Source organism: Rattus norvegicus, chromosome 4, assembly GCF_021556685.1.
Source record: "Rattus norvegicus strain SHRSP/BbbUtx chromosome 4, alternate assembly SHRSP_T2T, whole genome shotgun sequence".
Taxonomy (NCBI): Eukaryota; Metazoa; Chordata; class Mammalia; order Rodentia; family Muridae; genus Rattus; species Rattus norvegicus.
In genome coordinates this window covers 164674839-164694984 of record NC_141537.1, presented here as the reverse complement: position 1 = coordinate 164694984, position 20146 = coordinate 164674839, and the positions used below count along the sequence as shown (strand labels likewise).

At 38.5% G+C, this 20146-nt stretch overlaps 1 protein-coding gene across 39 annotated transcripts in view; it reads left to right on the top strand.

Moving 5' to 3' along the window:
* Positions 1-20146, top strand: part of LOC100909928 (uncharacterized) — a 127471-nt gene that overhangs the window by 11887 nt on the left and 95438 nt on the right. For 3 of the 39 annotated variants that reach the window (XR_015687063.1, XR_015687060.1, XR_015687071.1), the window contains 2 exons: positions 315-394; positions 958-1683. The exons of 11 other annotated variants lie outside the window; for them this stretch is intronic. The gene's annotated coding sequence lies outside the window, so the exon portion shown is untranslated. Of the gene's footprint in view, positions 1-314; positions 395-957; positions 1739-2714; positions 3278-4795; positions 4844-9665; positions 10026-10393; positions 10451-11571; positions 12437-13565; positions 14464-16883; positions 16954-19224; positions 19387-20146 lie in introns of those variants that run through there. 25 more of the 39 variants (XR_015687081.1, XR_015687088.1, XR_015687082.1 and 22 more) reach the window with 22 other exon arrangements.

The window sequence follows — 20146 nt, the reverse complement described above, 5'->3', positions numbered from 1 at the left end:
CAACAAGAGACACCTCTTCACACAGCTGGCTGGTCTTGGTTTTCACTGGAGAAAAAAATTCAGGATGAGTCAATACCAAGCAGAGTTGGAATTAATTTTTTAAACAAATTAATTTAAGCATGGGGTAGTGGGGTGTAGCTGGGCATTAATTACAGCAGTGTTACCCTCCAAACAGTGAAGCATCGCCTAATCAAAAAGGTGCAGTGTCTCTACAATACTTACATAGTTTTTAAACATTGACTTATATACTTAGACTTATGTATTTCTATTTTAAGTGTACTTGTGTTTTGTCTACATGTATGTCTGTATACCAGGTGCATGAAGTTCTAGTGGAGATCAAAAGAGGGCATTAATTTCTCTTGAACTGGAGTCAAAGATGGTTGTGAGCCACCAGGTGGGTCCGGAAAACTGAACTTGGGTCCTCTGCAAAAGCAGCCAATTCTCTTAACCTGTGAGCTATCTCTCTAGTCCCTCTACATGATCTTTGAGTTTATATTGCTCAACAGTTTGAGTTATAGTGTTCATTTAAAATGTTGGAATGGTTTGATCTCAGGAAATTTCTTTAGTAAATAAGAACATATAGTGTTTTAAGGGGTACATTGTGTCAGGTGTGCACACTGATAAGTCTCCAGGAAGTCCTCTGCCTATGTTTTAACTGTAAACATGTCTAAACTTGTTTGTGCTGTACTTACAGTTTATAGATGAAAGAGGTTAAATCCCAAGGTGACATATGCTTTCCTTCAAGTGTAATTGCCACTACTTTAACATGCTTATATGAAACATATCTATTGAAAAAGAATGTTGTATATCTTCATGTAATATTCACAGTATGTTTTTGTTAGTTTTAAGAAAATTCTTGACTCTCAGAAACTGATAGATTTAGAGTCCTGGGTGAGAGGTGGCCTTTTCATTCCTGTGTTCCTTTACTTTCCCACGTCTTTATATCTTGACTCACAGTGACAGGAGGAAGTGAATGTCATTACCTTCATGCATGACAATGTTACAGTGAAACACATTGCAATATTCTAATACCACAGGAAGCTCAAGAAGAAGGATGACCAAAATGTGGATGCTCCCACTCCTTCTTAAAAGGGGAAAGAAATATCCATAGGAGGGGATATGGAAGCAACGTTTACAGCAGAGACTGAAGGAACAGCCATTCAGAGCCTGCTCCACATGTGGCCCATATATATCCAGCCACCAAAACTGGTAAAAATGCTAAAAAGAGCATGCTGAAAGGGACCAGATATAAATCTCTCCTGAGAGACATATCCAGAGCATGTCCAATACAGAGATCAATGCTAGCACAAACCATTGAACTGAGAACAGGACCCCCTTTGGGGGAATCAGAGGAAGGTTTGAAAGAGCTGAAGGAACTTGCAACCCCATAATAACAATAATGCCAACCAACCAGAGCTTCCAGGGACTAAACTACATCCAAAAGACTGTCCATGGACTGACCCAAGGCTCCAACTGCATATGCAGCAGAGAATAGCCTTGTTGGGGCACCAGGGGAAGGGGAAGCCCTTGGTCCTGCCGAGGTTGGAACCCTAGTGTAGGGGAATGTGGGAGGGGATAAGGGGAGGTGGATGGGGGGAACACCCATATGGGGGGAATGGGGGCTTATAGACAGGAAACCTGGAAAGGGAATAACATTTGAAATGTAAGTAAAGAAATATATCTAAGAAAAAAAAAGAAAAAAAAATAAACTCAATGTCCTAATAAAAAAGGAGCCTTCAATTAGATGCTTACATACAAAATTAACTCAAATTATAGCACTTACATATAGGATTTTTAAATGTTAGTGCTTTTAGAAGGAAACAGTATTAGATATGATACTAAAAGAAAAAGTAAATGCCATTGAGATTAAACTACTGCATCTGTAAAGACACCACCAAGAAAGTGCAAAGGTCAGCCACCAAGTGGAAGAAAATATTTGAAAACTGTGTATCTGTTAAGAAATTTATATGTAGGATATGTAAGTGTCGAGAACAATTTAATAGATAATGTGTATACAGGTATGTACAGGAACCAGAAGATGGTACCAGGTCCCCCTGTAACTGGAGTTACAGGCACATGTGAGCCACACCATGTGAGTACTGGGAACTGAACTCAGGTTTTCTGCAAGAAGAGCAAGTGTTCTTAACCACTGAGCCACTCCAGCCCAAGACGATCTACTTTTTGAACAAAGAGCCATCCATGATGGTATATACCTGTGAAACCAGCACTCAGTTATCAGAGACAGAACTTTGAAGCATATTGATGTCTAGGCTAGCCGGAGCTACATAATGAGATCCTGTCTCAAAACAAAAGCAAACGAAATGATGAAGAATTGAAAAGGAATGATTTAAACTTTTGTAAAGAAGGGATTCCAAGTGACAGTTCAGTCGGCAGTCATTAGAGACTGCACACAGGAAAGTCATGTAGCATGAGGCTCACTTCACAATAGAGTGGAATCTTTCTCAATCAGTGTTGGCAACAATATGGAGAACTGACAAAACACTCCCCATGTGGTGTGTAAAACAGTCACGTTGGAACACACACTGGTACACCTGAGAGGTTAAGCTCAGATTACAGGATGACTTAGTGTCCCACTAGTATATGTGCTATATAGAAGAGAGCCAAAAGCTTGTGCACACAGAGATGTTCATATGTGGAAATCCACATAGCACTCATACCCTTGCCTACTCTTTGGACATTTGTTTTCTCTCTAGAACTGCAGAATGATTTCCTTCCTAATCACCTGGCCTCTGCAGCCCTTTGTTACTGCTTTGCCAACTTCCCTACTTGTTGGACACTGAAACCCCAAATGCTCTACAGCTGTGTTCAAGTGGACTGACGTACACTGGGGTCAACATTCACATTGTAAATCTCTCCATTCGTCCAATGAAATTGTTGTGAGTCCATATGATGTGTTTGTTGCTGACACTTGCAAGACTTTAATGATATTATACGTAGGTAATAATTTCAACAATTAGTCAGATGTCATATTTGATTCTTAAAGTAAGTTGTAGGCAGCAACTTATTTTTAACTTCACTGTTTCCTGTTTTTAAAGGAAGACATGAGATACTGTTCTAAATATTTATAAACATCCGCTTTGTGTGGGGGTTCTGTTAACATAACTGTGTGTAAACATACATCCAGGCTCTGACATCTAAAAGCTACCCTCTGCTCAGCGTCAGACACTCATGTTTACAAGTCAATGTTTATCCCAGTTCCTTTCCTACAGCACACAGTTCTATTTCCAGTATTAATAAATTTATTATCATAAAACAATGACCTCAGCCTTCTCATCTCTCCAGACAAGCAAATTCCCAGTAGGCACTGGGTCATTCTACCTCTTCTATCAAAACCAAAAATCTTTTTAGCAATGTAAAGATTATATAAATACAAATTGAGATTAAATTCTGTAGGGCCCCAACTTACACATCCTAAATACTTTAGGACTATGATTTTTTTAAAAATGTATTTATTTACTCACTTTACATACCACTATCCACCCCCCTCTCCTCCTAGGACCCCTGCAGATTCTACCCCATTCTCCCTTCCCTTTCTCCTCTGAGAACGGAGTCTCCCCCACTTCCCTATCCCCACCTCCCCCATAATCTCCCACCCTGGCACATCAAGTCACTACAGGACTAGACGTATCCTTTTCCACTGAGCAGCCCAGCTAGGGGAACGTGGTCCATAAGCAGGCAACAGATTCAGGCACAGTCCTAGCTCCAGTTGTTGGGGGACCCACATGAAGACCAAGCTGCACATCTGCTATATATATATGTGGGGTGAGGATAAGTCCAGCCCATGCTCACTCTTTGGTTGATGGTACAGTCTCCATCAACCAAAGGGTTGAGGGAGCCCCTGAGGTTCCAGGTTAGTTGATTCTGTTGGTCTTTCTGTGGTGTTCCTATCCCTTCAGCTCCCTCAATCCTTCCCCCAACTCTTCCATAAGACTCCTTGAGCTCTATCTAATATTTGACTGTGGGTTCCTGCATGTCTTTCCATTAGATGCTCGATGGGGCCTCTCAGAAGATGGTTATTCTAGGCTCCTGTCTGCAAGCATAACAGAGTATCACTAATAGTGTCAGGCATTGGTTCTTGCCCATAGAATAGGTCTCAATTTGGGCCAGTCACTGGTTGGCTATTCCCTCTGTCTCTGTTCTATGTCTGTCCCTGCACATTTTATAGGCAGGATACATTTTGGGTCTAAGGCTTTTGTGGGTGTGTTGCTGTCCTTCTCCTTCTCCTGAAAATCCTGCCTGGCTACAGGAAGTGGCCCTTTCAGAATCCATATCCTCCATTGCTAGGAGTCTCGGCTAGAGTTGCCCCCATAGACATCCTGGGACTTCCCCCCATTCCAAGTCTCTGGCACATCCTAAAGATTGTTCCCCCACCTCCACGTTTCTCCTCTGCTCTCCCTACACTTGATCCCTGCCATCCAACTCCCCTCTTCATGCCCTCTCCCACCCAGTTCTGTCCCTCCATCAACCTCCAATAATCTATTGTATTCTTCCTTCTGAGAAAGATTGAACTAAACCAACCTCCCTTGGGCACTCCTTGTTATTTGTCTTCTTTGGGTCTGTGGATTGTAGTGTGGTTACCCTTTACTTTAAGGCTAATATCCACTTATAAATGAGTTATACTATGCATGTGCTTTTGGGTCTGGGTTACCTCACTCAGGATAATATTCTCAAGTTCCAATCATTTGCCTGCAAAAATTCATGATGTCCTTGTTTTTAATAACTGAGTACTATTCCATTATGTAAATAAATCACATTTTCTCTATTCGTTCTTCAGTTGAAGGACATCTAAGCTGTTTCCAGTTTCTGGCTATTACAAATAAAGGTACTATGAACATAGTTATGCAAATGTTTTTGTGGGATGGGGGAGCATCTTTTGGGTATATGAACAGGAATGGTGTAGCTGAGTCTTGAGGTAGCACTATTGCCAACTTTCTGAGAAACCAGAAGATTGAGTTCCAGAATAGTTGTAAAAGTTTGCATTCCCCATCAACAATGGAGGAGTGTTCCCCTTGCTCCACAGTGTCACCAGCATGTGCTGTCCCTTGAGTTTTTATCCTAGCCACATTGATGGGTGTAAAACAGAGTCCTTTTGATTTGCATTTCCTGATGACTAAGAATGTTAAATTTTTCTTTGAGTGTTTCTTAACCATTAGAGTTTTCTCTGTTGAGAAATCTCTGTTTAGCTTTGTACCCCATTTTTAAATGATTATTTGGGTTGTTGTTATGTAACTTCTTGAGTTCTTTATATATTTTGGATATTGGCTCTCTGTGGAATGTACAGCTGGTGAAGATCTTCTCTAATCTGTAGGCTGTCATTTTGTCATAGTGACAGTGTCCTTTGACTTACAGAAACTTTTCAGTTTCATGAGGTCCCATTTAATAATTGTTGATCCTCGTGTTGAACCATTGGTGTTCTTTTCAGTAAGTTAGCTCCTGTGCCAGTGAGTTCAAGATTATTCCCCACATTCTGTTCTCTTAGATTTAGTGTATCTGGTTTTATGGTGAAGTCTTTGATCTATGTAGACTTGAGTTTTGTGCAGGATGGTAAATATGTATCTGTTTGCATTCTTCTACATGCAGACATCCAATTAGGCTAACACTGTTGATGCTCTCCCTTTTCCATTGTATGTTTTTGCCTTCTATGTCAAAAATCAAGTGTCAATAGGTGTGTGGGTTTATTTCTGGGTCTTTGATTCTATTCCATTGATCAACCTGTCTGTTTTTATACCCATACCGTGCAGTTTTTATTACTATTGCTCTGTAATACAGGTTGAAATCCGGGATGGTGATACCTTCAATAGTTCTTTTATTGTTCAGTATTGTCTTAACTTTTTGGATTTTTAATTTTTCCACATGAAATCAAGAATTGTTCTTTCAAGGTCTGTAAAGAACTGTACTGGAATTTTGATGGTAATTGCATTAAATCTGTAGATTACTTTTGGTAAATGATGGTTTTTACTATGTTGATCCTACTGATCCAAGAGCATGGGAGATCTTTCCATCTTCAGATGTCTTCCTCAATCTCTTTCTTCAGAAACTTGTAGTTCTTGTCAGACAAGTCTTTCACTTGTTTGGTTAGAGTTACACCATGATATTTTATATTTATTTGTGGCTTTCGTGAAGGGTATTATCTCCCTAACTTCTTTCTCAGCCTGCTCATCATTTTTATACAAGGGAGTTATTGATATTTTTGAGTTAATTTTGTATCCAGACAGTTTACCAAAGGTGTTTATTAGTTGTAGGAGTTATTTGGTAGAATTTTTTGAGTCACTTATGTATACCATCTATGAGTATATACATCTGTGATTAGTGATACTTTGAATTCTTTCCAATTTGTATCCCCTTGTTCTTCTTTAATTGTCTTATTGCTCTAGCTAGAACTTCAAGTACTATATTGAAGAGATAGGGAGAGGGTGGCCAGCCATGTCTCTGATGTTAGTGGAATTGCTTTAAGTTTCCACTCATTTAACTTGCTGTTGGCTATTGGCTTGCAGAATATTGTTTTTATTGTGTTTAGGTATGTGCCCTCTATCCCTGATCTCTCCAATACTTTTAACAAGAATGGGTGTTAGATTTTGTCAAAAAAAATTTCAGTGTTTAATGACATGATCATGGGGTTTTATTTTCTTTCAGTTTGTTTATATAGTGAATTATGTTGTTGGATTTTCCTATATTAAACCACCCCCCCAACCCTGGGATGAATCCTACTTGCTCATGGTAGATGATGTCTTTGATGCATTCTTGAATCCAGTTTGCATTTATTTTACTGAGTATTTTTGTGTTCAATGTTCATAAGGGAGGATGGTCTGAAATCTTCTTTCTTTGATGAGTCTTTGTGTAGTTTAAGCATCAGGGTGACTATGGCCTTATAGAATGTCATTTAGTAATTTACTTTCTCTTTCTATTTTGGGGAATAGTTTGAGTAGTATTGGTAGTAGCTCTTCTTTGAAGTCTGGTAGAATTCTGCACTAAAATCTTCTGACCCTGAGGTTTTTTGTGTTTTTTTTTTTTTTGTTTGTTTGTTTGTTTGGAAGACTTTAATAATTGCTTCTCTTTCCTTAGGGGATATAGGGCTATTTAGATAGTTTGTCTGATCTTGATTAAAATTTGGTAATTTGTATCTTTCTAGAAAATTGCCCATTCATTTAGAGTTTCCAAATTTGGGGAGTACAATCTTTGAAGTGAGATCTAGTGCTTCTTTGACTCTCCTTGATGTGCACTGTTATCTCTCCTTTTCCATTTCTGATTTTGTTAATTATGATCTGGTCTCTGTGCCCTTTAGTTGGTTTGGCTAAGGGTTTGTCTAGCTTGTTGATTTTTTCAAAGCTCTTAGTGTATTGTTAATTCTTTGTGTTTTTCTCTTTGTTTCTAATTGATTTCAGCATTAAGTTTGGTTATTTCCTGCCATCTACACTCTTGGGTGTGTTTGTTTCTTTTTTTTTCTAGACATTCCAGGTGTACTTTTAAATCAATAGTATGAGAACTCTCCAATTTCTTGCGTATATATATATTTTTTTTTTGGTTCTTTTTTTTTCCGGAGCTGGGGACCGAACCCAGGGCCTTGCGCTTCCTAGGTAAGCGCTCTACCACTGAGCTAAATCCCCAGCCCCCCACTCCAATTTCTTTATTGAAGGCACTTTGTGTTATAAACTTTCCTCTTAACACTGCTTTCATTTGTCCCACAAGTTTCAGTATGTTGTGCCCTCATTTTCATTGAATTTTAGAAAGTCTTTAATTTCTTTCTTTACATCTTTCTTCCCTGACCCAGTAATCATTCTATAAAGAACTATTGAATTTCCATGACTATGTAGGATTTCTATTGTTTCTATTGCTGAAGTCAAGCTTTAATACATGCTGATATGATAAGATACAACGGGTTATTTTTATCTTCTTGTATCTGTTGGGGTTTGCTTTGTGACAGATTATAAGCTCAACTTTAGAGAACATTCAGTGAGTTGATAAGAAGGTATATTATTTTGTGATTGAGTGAAATATTCTATAGATATCAGTTAGGTCCATTTGAATCATAATCTGTTAGTTTCATCATTTCTCTGTTTAGTTTCTATTTTGATAATCTGTCCATTGACAAGAATGGGTGTTGATGTCTCCCATTATTAATGTGTGAAGTTTGATGTGTGATTTAAGGTTTAGCAATATTTCTTTTATGAATGTGGGTTTCCTTGCATTTGGAGCATAAATTTTCAGAATTGACATGTCCTCTTGGTTGATTTTTTTTTCTTTGATGAGTATAAAGTGTCCTCCATCTCTTGATTACTTTTAGTTGAAAGTCTATTTTATTAGATATTAGAATGGCTGTTTCACCTTGTTTCTTGGGTCTGTTTGCTTAGAAAACTTTTTCCAGCCCTTTGTTTTGAGGTAATGCCTATTTTTGTTGCTGAGATGTATTTTTTGTATAAACCAGAATGATAGATTCTGTTTAAGTATCCATTCTATTAACCTGTTTAAAAAAAAAAACTGGGGAATTGAGTCCACTGATGTTGAGATTATATTAATGAACAGCGATTGTGAATTCCTATTATTTTGATAGTGGTGGTGGTTGTGGTGATGGTGTTGTTGTTGGTGGTGGTGTGTGTGTGTGTGTGTGTGTGTGTGTGTGTGTGTGTGTGTGTGTTTCTCTTCTTTTGCTTTTAACCATGTGAAATTATTTATTTATTGTGTTTTCTTGAGTGTGGTTTGTCTCTTTGGGTTGGAGTTTGTTTTTTTGTTTGTTTGTTTGTTTGTTTTCTAGTATCCTATGTAGGTGTGGTTTGGTGAAAAGATATTGTTTAAATTTTATTTTTCTTGGTTTTTCTATCTATGGTGATTGAAAGTTTTGTTGGGTAGAGTAGTCTTGGCTGACATCTATGGTCTCTTAGGATCTGTAAGACATCAGCCCAAGCCCTTCTATTTTTAGAGTCTCTGTTGAGAAGTCAGGTGTGATTTTGATAGGCCTGCCTTTATATGTTACTTGTTTTTTCCTCTTGCAGATTTAATATTCTTTTTTGTTCTATATATTTAGTGTTATGATTATTATGTGTCAGGGGGATTTTCTTTTCTGGTCCAATCTTGTGTTCTGTAGGCTTTTTGCACACTTATAATCATCTCTTTCTTTAGATTAGAGAATGTTTTTGTCTATAAATTTGTTGAAGATATTTTCTGGATCTTTGAGATGGGAATTTTCTCCTTCTTCCATCCCTATTATCCTTAGGTTTGATCATAACGTCCCAAATTTCCTGGATTTTCCATGTCATGAACGTTTTAGATTTTGCATTCTTTTTGACCAATGTATTCATTTCTTCTATCATATGATCTGAGCCTGAGATCTTCTCTCTTCCATCTCTTGTATTCCGTTGATGATGCTGTGTCCATTTTTCCTGTTCTCTTTCCTAGGTTTTCCATCTCCAAGTCACCTCAGTTTGTTTTCTTTATTGCTTCTATTTCCATTTTTCAGTTCTTGGACAATTTTATTCATCTCCTTCACCTGTTTGATTGTATTTTCTTATATTTCTTTATATTTCTGTGCTACCCTTTTAAGATCTCTACCTATTTGATTGTATCTTCTTGTACTTCTTTAAGCGGTTTATTCATTTCCTGTTTATAGGCCTGTATCATCTTCATAAGATTGGATCCAAGATCATGTTCTTGTACTTCCGTTTCCTGTGTTTGCTGTAGCAGAACAGCTGTGCTTTGGAGGTGACATATTGCTCTGTCTCTTGTTGATTGTGTTCTTACATTATCCTTTAGGCATCTGATTTTCCCTGGTGTTAGCTGGATGATCCTGGTGACAGCAGGACTCCTTGGGAAGGCAGCGGGATCTGTGGCTGTGGGCCAGATAATAGAAGTCAGGGGAACTGACTCTGATGACTATGTTCAACTTTGGACCATACTGAAAAGGGATTGATAGGGCCGAGTTCCTACCATGCTGCTTGATCTTGGGGCTCTCCCACCTCCACAGGAAAGCTGGATGCTCTTGGGGGTCCTGCAAGGCTCCTAGGGACGAACAGGTAAGCTCAGAGCCAGACAAAGGAGGTTAGACATCATGTAATTCACCACTGCCAGCTATGAAGGGATTGATGGTGCTGGTAGTTCTTTGGGATCTGCAGGTATTGACGGGGAGGCAGGATACTCTTGGGGCTCCATCAGGCTCCTTGGGACTGAAGGATGAGCTCAGAGCCAATTAGCAGTGGTCAAGGGACCACATGCAACTCACCTCTCAACAATAATTGCTTTTTATGAATAATAGGTATTGATGTCACTGATAAGTTTAATGTAAATGGCCCAATATTGATGCAATGGCAGTTTTATAGTGATTTATCTGCTGTATGTAACCCTTTAACAATTAAAAGAGTCATCAAAACCTCTAATTTTACAGGCAGGATGTGAGTTGTAATTATGCTCATCTGAGTGGACATGCATCTTTGTTGCTGAGGTAAGAAGCAGACAAAGAAGTGTGTTTTGCTCAAAGTAAAATCAAAGTTCCTGTTAATGGTAACACATATGAGGCTGAAATCAGGTCATGCTAGCTCACCACACTAAGCTTTTTGTAGCAGGAGCAAAGCATTTACAGTCTGCAGTTTGCCTTCTTTTCTTGTATGCTCAATCTTGAAAAAACATTGTTAAAGTGTATAGCCAGAAGATACTTGAAGTTTCAAAGTAAATTCAGTTAAAATATCACTATTGGGTTTTCAGAGCCTACCAGCTTGTCTATCCAGTACAATTTATCCATTCCCAAAGTTGGCCCTGCTCCCTGATCTGTCTAATCCACTGGTTAGTGGAGGCCTTTGGATCTCAACAGGAAATTGTTCAAGATCATGACTGAAATCCTAAATCTATAACTCACATTTAGTAATACCAGCCTGGCTGCAATAACTGTGCAGACACTTAGTTTAATATCATGCATTTGTCTTTCCCTTCATATCCTGCCACACATTACATGTTTAAATATCGAATGTTAATTTAAAAATTTCCAAGATAAGCTAACATGCTAACAGGGTTTGCTGTAGCATTTTTGTACATTTTTTCTCATATGTACATATGTTATGTTGAAATTGGTTCTTGCTCACTTCTCTCTCTCTCATTGCCTTTGCACATCACATCCCCAATTCTGGTTAGTTTACCTTTTCACCTCCATGGGGTAGATACTTCAGCTTCCTTGTCACACATATTTCATAACCCTTCTGCTAACCAGGGGAATTAGGAAAGAAAATACCAAATCCACAATTGTTGAATTAAAGCAAGTTAAGTTTTGTATTTTGGGGTGCACCCAGGACTGGCCAGTTAGCTGTCTCACCCTAAGTCTAGATTTGAGAATGGAGTCCTGCTAGCCTCTAAAGGTCGTTTTTCTGGGAGAGATTAGGTGTTCACATGGGGTAAGATAACATAGGACAAACAGGAACTTAATCTTTAAAAACAGAAACTTTAACCTGAAAGGTTCCTGTTTTGGTCTCATGCTTCCTCTTCCTCCCCTATTAAGACGTCTATTGCAACTGCCTCCTCTCTCCCTCTTATTCACATTCTTTGTTTGTTGTTTTGTTTTGTTTTTGTTTTTAGACAAAGTCTCTTTATGTAATCCCTATTGTCCTGGAGCTGACTGTGTAGACCAAGATGACTTCAAACTTACAAAGATCCCTCTCCCTTGGCCTTCTGAGAACTAGGATTAAAGGGGTGCACCTCCACACCTATATGTCCCTTCCTTCTCATGATCTTTCTAGTTCAACATGCTCATTAACATTCAATTCTAGATGTTAATTTATGTGTGTTAATAAAGTGATATATTTAAAAGAGAGGTTGCAAATGATGCCAAAATATCTTAACTGTGAGGTTTTTTTTCTTCTCATCTGCATATGTTGCTAAGATTATGACCATTCTTTGTATACAGGTGCACATTATGATCTGTATCCTGTCAACTTCCTTTACCATTTTTTAGAGAACAATGGTTAAAAATGTCTTTCTATGTTGATCATCTGTAAATGATTTCACTTCCTTCATTTTCAATGGATGCTTTGGCCAAGCATAGCATTCTTAGTTGACATGGCTACAAAGCTATTGTTTGGAAGTGTCCAGGAAGGTCTATGTGTTAAAGTTTGGTTGCCATTTGGTGCCTTTGTTGGAAGTAGTAAAACCTATAGGAATTGAGGTCATGTCTCAATTCAATAACAATGAACTCCTGCAATTTCTCAAGAAAAATCAGATAATCTTATTAAGGATCAAATTGGCTAAGACCTGATATTTAGCATTTAAATTCTGTATTCCTGTTTAGTTCTTTTTCATATTACCAACTCTTTACTGAAACTTTCATTTTGTTCATATATCATTTTCCCAACTCCCTTCCTCTCTTTGTCTAATTGTCTATAATGCATTGTACATACTTAAAATGGCTGATTTAGTATCCTGAATTAAAAATCTTAATATCTGAGTCTCATTGGGATTATTTCTAGAAAATATTTTGCAAATGGGCCATTCTTTGAACATTTTGCAATGTTTTTGTTGAGGACCAGATGTTATAAAAATTATATTGATAATATAATTCTTTAGCTCTCTAGGGATTGTGTTAAATCTTGCTTTTGAAAAAGTATAACTGTCTAAAACTTTCCAAACTATTTCCATAAAATACACATTATCTGCTTCCACATGGCCCTTAAAATTTTGTTCTCTTGTCTCTTTAGTTAGCCAACTATCTGACAAAAGTCTTTGGAATTCTTCCTTCCCAGATTAGAGAAAAAAAGCAATGTAAATTCTTTAAACTCCTAATCCACTTTAGCTTATTCTGTGCCTGCCCCTGAGAAAACAAATGTATCGACAATCAGACACTCAGTTCTGATACTTAAGAAATAGGTCTTCATTGTTCTCCAGATTCCCACTGCTACACCAGAAATGCAAACAGACATTCTTGAGGCTCATGGTATGATAGACTGTAGGAATATACATTAAAATATAATCAAAATATACCCAAATATAATACTAATTTACCAAAATAAAGAAGTGTTAAAAATATGTGCTTGATGCCACAAGTATTCAGTTTAGACTCAGGGCACATGTTATACTCAAGAGGTCCAACTCTTCAGCTCAGCGTGACTTAGCTTACAGCTGTGGACTTTCTGGTAGAACCAAAGTGATGGACTTCAATTGAAACTACACTTCAAATGCTGAATTTTAATCTTGGTGGCCTCGTAATGTGAGGCAAGAACGTTCTCAGGACACTAGACACTGCAGTTGTACCTCTCTATGAGTTATCTGATCAACAACTGACACAGTACACTGTGTAGCTAAGCTAAGGTGCTCAGTAGATAAAGTATCCAAAGAGCATTTTCAACTTATAATGGCTTTAAGGTCAGCATGTCTATCTTATCATCAGATGAAAAGCACTGGACTTACTTGAAGAGACTATGAGACATGAATTGTTGTTAGGCAGAAGGACAGATTCTTGAAGCTTTCTACTCCACCATCATTCTAGCTTGCATTGGTTTGAAACATTACTGACTTCATACATAATGTTAATTCATTCTTTTAGCACTTCTAATATTAAATGTATTGTCTCCAAATAGGATGGCAAAAATCCCTGCAGATATAAACCAGAAGGCAGAACTTCAGTCCAAAGGAATACTATCTGTCTTCTGAACTTGGCAATAAGTTAATAATGCTGTATGTCGCGCGCCCAATGTCCCGCCAGCAAGAACGACGCGCGGCAACAGGATTCTTCTGTGAGCAAGCCTTTACTGTGTTACAGCTCTTCTTAGTGTTACAGCTCTTCTCAGTGTTACAGCTCTTCTTAGTGTTACAGCTCTTCTCAGTGTTACAGCTCTTCTTAACAGGGACCCTGAGCAGCAAAATCGCTCGGCTTATATAGACAATAGTATGCTAATTATCTCTCAGGGATTGGTGGGGCTTGGATCACCCCACTACTTGTCCTCCAGGGATTGGCGGAGAATGAATCACCTCATTAGCATATTAACGGTCAACTAACACCTGGTGCATAAACCGCACATGTGCAGTACTGCTGTTCACCACTAGAGGGAGCCCTAGCAAGGGTACAAGCCTGCACATGTGCAGTAAGTCGTTTATATCCAGACAAGGCTGGCTGTCGGCGCCATCTTTGTTTCGCCGCGCCGCTCTCTACAGCTGTAGATTGTGAGCCTGTGTTAAATCAGCTTCACTGGAGCAACACTGTTGCTTGTCAACAGAAGAGAATCAGCTGCTGATCATATGTCTGTCTGACGCAGAGCTGTAGCTCACTGCTACTGCCCTTGGTCACAAGATATCCGCCTCCATGTCACCAGCCGAACAGAAGGTCAAATTCTACTAACGAAGCACAGAACACACCAGGCTTTTTGGATTTCATCTGCATTGTGTTTCCTTAAATACCAGCTACAGAAAAAGCAGCATTTGAAATAGAGTTCTCAAATGCTCTGGATGGAAAATAAAACAAGGCATATGCTATAATAACTTTTGAGAGAAATGCCCTGGTGTGTATAGAAGGTCCTACAAGTATGTAGAGTATGTTGTACACCTGGCTTCCATTTACTAAGAGTTAGTTGGCTGACCTATATTTTGAAGGCAGTAATATTCTATTGGCCACGCCTTTGTCGCTCTGGGGTTAGGAGATGACTGTTGAGCTTCTATGACCTCCTGTCAAAGTCTTTGAAGCGAAACAGAGACTATCCTGTGAAGAAAGGACAGTAACTCATAGCATTGATATTAAGGGATACCATTACCCTTGGATTTGGCTTCTATTAGATGGAAAATAGCTTCAGCCTATAGCTAATAACTGGGAACATTTGTGTAGCAAAGCACGTGACACTAGGAAAAATATATTAAGACACTTAATACAAGACAAATTATGACTATCACAGGAAAGAGTGTCATCTCAGGGACTAGTCCACCAAACAGACTGTCTCCCTCCAAATCTATAAATGTGTGTTGTGCTGCCAATGCCTACTACACCAAAGTGAGGGGTGACTTAGATGATGCTATAGCTACTGGCAAAGGTCTTTTTGGTTTTCTCCCACCATGTACATGAGGCTAGCCAGTCCGAAGGCTCTGAAGATTTTCCTGTCTCTGCCTTCCCTCTCTCCAAAGGAGTACTGAGATTTCATGTGCATGCTACAGAGGTTAGCCTTAGGTTTGGGGGATTTGAGCTCAGATCTTCTTATTTACAGGACGAGCATTCTACTAAGTCATCTCCTTAGCCCCCTGTTCTTGTTTCATTAAATGGGAGGGATTTTCAAAATTCCTCTCTGTTGATTTCTTAAACAGCCCACTGTTCAAAACAACGTTGTTCTGTCTCAAAGTATGTGTGTCTGTTTTTTAAGGTCAGTCTTGCTGTTGACCTTTAGTTTCATTCCACAGTAGCCTGAAAACACTTCAGGATTTATTTTGTTAGTTTTCAATTTATTAAGGTTTTCTTCACGGCCAACAGCATGATCAATTTTAGTGTTGGGTCCATGGGTCATTGTGAAGACTATATATTTTCTTTCGGTGGTGGGGAACATTCTACAGACGTCTATGAAATCGTATTGATCTACTGTTTAATTCAGCTCTAATGTTTGTCTGCTGTTTTTTTAATTTGGGAGATCTATCTCAATGTGAGAGTGGTGTATTGAGCCTCCAACCTTATTATGCCAGGGCATAGGTGGCCTTTTATGCACTGTAGTGTTTGCTCGATGATAGTTACATCCTATTTATCAATAGTCCCTTTCATTACTGTGTAGAAGCCCCATTACTTCTTCCAACCTGTTCAGGTTGCAAGTCTATTTTAAGAATCATGTGGAAGCTTTTCTACAGCTTCCACTTGCTTGGTAATTTTCTCCTCCAACCTTCGCTTCTCAGGGTGTAAATATCTTTCCAGTTAACTATGTGATTTTCTTGGGGCTATCAAATGGGCAGATCTTGTTATTTGATCTAGTAGACTGTGTCTTTTAACCAACTACTTAAAAGCATTTTCATTCTGGGCTGTAATTGAGACTTTGCTATTGCTATGGTTTTGCTGTTTCTTGTTCTCAATACTTGGCTTATTGGGAACTCCTTTCTCTCTTGCCTGGATGGGTTCGATGTCTGCTGGTTTGCCAGGTTGAACATGATTCATTGCTTCCCAGGTCTCCTCTGTTTGTGTGCTTCTTTCATGAAGTGTGTTCTTTCCTATGAGGCTCCTTCTTACTCTTTAAGAATGTTCTGTGGAGCTGAGTCTGCTGTCATACACATTAACTTGTGTTTGTCATTAAATACTCCTATTTCTATATATATTAATAGATAGTTGTGAGAAGTATATCAATCTTGATCAATAGTAATTTTCTTTCAAAATATGAAATATATCATCTGTGCCTCCTTGGCTTTTATAATAGCTAACAACAGCTCTAATGTTATTCCCCTGTTTCTGCCTTTGTATGTTAGGTGGTGTTTCTCCCTTGCAGCCTTTAGTCCTATTCCTTTGAATGTGTTTTTGAGGTCTGAACTATGATTTCATTGCAAAACTTCTTTGGTCATGTCTTCTGGGGTTCGAAATTCCTCTCCATATTTAGATGTTTCTTTATGCTTGGGAAATTATCACTGAATAGCTCAGGTTCATTGACTGTTTTCTTTAAGTATGTTTGTTTTCTGTATATATGTATTAATAATGCAACCTTGTTCTCCATCACTGCGATGGTTCTTCTGCCTAATTTCCCCCTATTGATGGCACTTTCTGCTTTTATGCTGTGATTTTCTGTTCCTTTGTTTTTAGAACATCATTTAGTCTTTGATAATTTTATATACATATACAATGTATCTTGATTATTTCTACCAGACTTTTCCATCCCATTCTCTCCAAACATTCTTTAACATGTATCCTCCCTCCTTCATTTCACCATTTTTTTCTTTCTAAATCACAGAGTTCAATCAGTGCTGCCCACTGGAATGTTGATTGGCCTAATCTTGTGCAGAAAAACCACACCTGTGCTGGTATGTGTACAATGCCCATGCTATGACAAGAAGCCTGTGGTTCACTCTGTATTGTCTTAATTTGATTCTCTCACTTATAGACTTTCTGTTTGTTTGGTTGGCTGATTGGCTGTTTTTGTTTGTTTGTTCGTTGTTTTTGTTTTTTGATGGTGGTGGTAGCTTTGGTATCTCTACTTCCTTGTTGATTTTTTTCCATATTTTATTTTTTTCCTTTCAAATTACTGATTCTTTCATCCATTTTGGTAACTTTCCTGTCTTTACCTTGAATAGATTTTCTAACTCTTTTTGTCCTGACCTTGAATTAAATTCTTGATCTGTTTACTTTGGTCTTCTGTTAAGGAAGAACTTTGAAATCTTTGGTCCATCATCTTTGTTTTCCCCAGGTTGAGAAGCTATCAACTTGTTCAGATATCTTAGTAGGATGTTGTCAAAATGATGTAAAGATATATGTGCTATATAAAATAAGAAAAAAAGGTAATGAATGTAGCCTCAAATAGCTATCAAATAGAATGGCAGGTATTAAATTCTTGACTGATGTTTCTTAGATGCTTCCTTCTTCCTGTTGAGGAGACCTTGCCCACTTTTTATACCTGCCCTCTGCCCTGTGGTGGGTGGGGGCAGATGTTGGAGATTGTTTATCACATATCTATTGTTCAGGATTTCCACCTTTGGGCAATCCACCCTACTCCCACTCTTCACCCACATCTTAGCTTCTTAGAATAGCTACCATGCAGGTGGGAGGTTGGTGCACTGCCTTCCGACTCCTTTAATCTTCCTTTGAAGCTATGCCCATGCATAATCCTAAGCAGCTCCCTGTTGCTGAATTCTGGTGGGTGGAAGCTGTATCCTGCCCAGCTCTGCTCTTGTGCTCAGATTGCTTGGTCCTGATGAGATAGAGGAGAGTGATTGTGTGGGCACTGTTTTTCAGATTCCTGTAACCACCATCTAGAAGTTCTACAAAGTCCTCTGGGAACTCATTTCTTCTTCTCTGCCTGGGTTCAGTCTCACAGCTTGGTTTCTGGTTAACAAGAACTTCTTTTGTGTACACTGCTTTTGCGGTTGTCCTATTGGGCACCTTCTTCCCATGCCTTGGTGGTAAGAGTAGTCAATCCACCTGAGGAGCCAAGCAGAAATGGCAATGTCCTCCTAATCTCCTAATTCCTCTTCCTTGTTCCTTCTGCCTAATGTGAAGGGAATGTGGAGTAGTGTTTGCCAGGTAGAACCAGTTTCTGGCTGCCTCTGTCTCTTGGTCTCTGAGTCTCTCTGTCTCTCTGAGTCTCTCTCTCTCTCTCTCTCTCTCTCTCTCTCTCTCTCTCTCTCTCTCTCTCCTTTTCTTCCACCAATTCAGATCCAAAACTTTTCCTTTATATCTCTTCTGACTTTTCTTATTTTGATTCTCTGCTTTATTGGCACACACTAAGGCAGCCTCTAGTCTATGATCTTAGAATGAAACCTTCCTAATATATTATTAAGTTTGATTTTCCAGGAAATGAAAAGCCCATGTGGGGTAATAAAATGATTTGCACAGAAATGGAAATTGCATAGGTATAGATTATCTTGAATGTTGATAATTACAGCTTGTCTGAGGCTTTGGAAGACGTACATAATATCACTTCTGAATGTACAAAGGTTTTGGTTGTTATGCAGGTTTGGCCTGATAGTTGAGGAAGAGTTTTCATAATGCCCTGCCTCATTTGCTTCCTGTCAGATACACAGTAGAACATATCTTTAGTCATGAAAATCTCTCTTGGTGCTTCTAGGGTATGCTCAACAAGAAAGACTTTGTCTCCCAGGAAAACTAGCTCTGTGTGATAAAATAAGTAAATAAAAATTCTGGAATATGCTGAACTCCCTAGTGGTTTTAAGTATTTGTTCCATCCACATGCCTTTAATAAGGAAGTAATATAAAATGTTTGTCCCCAGCCTAGAGGACAGCCCGATGAACTTTCTTCCTTCTTTATATTTGTGTTACAAGATTCAAATGTGATAAAGAATAATCACTCTAGTTCAAAGTCCATTTGAGCAAATGGCAGTTTGAGTAATGTTTAACCCAGTGATCATGACAATATTTACCCTTACTGTCATCTTTTCCAGTAATCTAAGAAAATGGTGCTAGACTTCTAGTTACCATAAGGAAAGCAACAGCAAACAGTTTCTTCTTTCTTCAAAGGGAATAATCTAAGTATTTTATATTTTCATAATTAGTTAATCCAAATACTGTGTTGATATACTATATTTATAATTGTCTCTTTCATTTCCTCTTTGTTATAGCTAAGGATATACATTCTATGTGTCTTATACATTAGCATCCCTTCGCCTCCAGGAATACTACAAAGTAGACCATTTTTGACTCAAGAGTTCTAAGAAGCCTTGTTTGCGCTTTGTTTTGGTGGTGATAGGAACTGAATCCAGTGCATTGTGCATTCTAAACAGGTACTCTACTACTAAGCTTGTTATATTTTGTCAGGAGACTAATTTGAACTTTCCTACAAATAACTTCTACTCTGTATGTAATATGCAGTTTAATCATTATAACAACTCTGGGAATCAAAATACAATTTTTATTTCCAGAGATTATAAGACAGTTTAAATAAAAAAGCCAGGGCTCAGAACCAAGCAGCCTACCCTCACACTGCTCCCTTCATTTGTGCTCCTAAATTCAAGCCTGGCTATTGTATAATCTGGCAACTTGATGAGCTATGAGGAGGTTGATAAAGTGAGAGCAAGTATGTATTTAGGCATGGTAAGTATGAGGAAAAATCATGAATGTATCAGACTTGTGCATAGTCTCAGCGTTCTATTGCTGTGAAGAGACACCATGACCATGAGAAGCCAAACTTCATCCATGTTGGGGCCAGCCTCCATTTCAAAAAGAAAAAAGAATAAAAGCCTGAGAACTTGACCTGTAGTTGAACTTAAGCTGTACCCACATACCAGGAAGGACTTCAGGGCTTGTCCTTGGCAAGAGTTACTCCCTATCAACAGTTAGTCAAAGATTAACCTGATTGTTTCAGATGTACTCTTAGACCATTTGTGATTATCTACGGTCTTACTTCAGAGCACCCACCTGTTAGCTTATAGTCATTCTATTTGATCCTTGCCAGACTGGACACTCCCTTTCTTACTCCCTCACTTACTCCTATTTTCCCACTAAAAACTTGTCCTGCTGAGGATCCAGGGCTGCTCTGTCTTC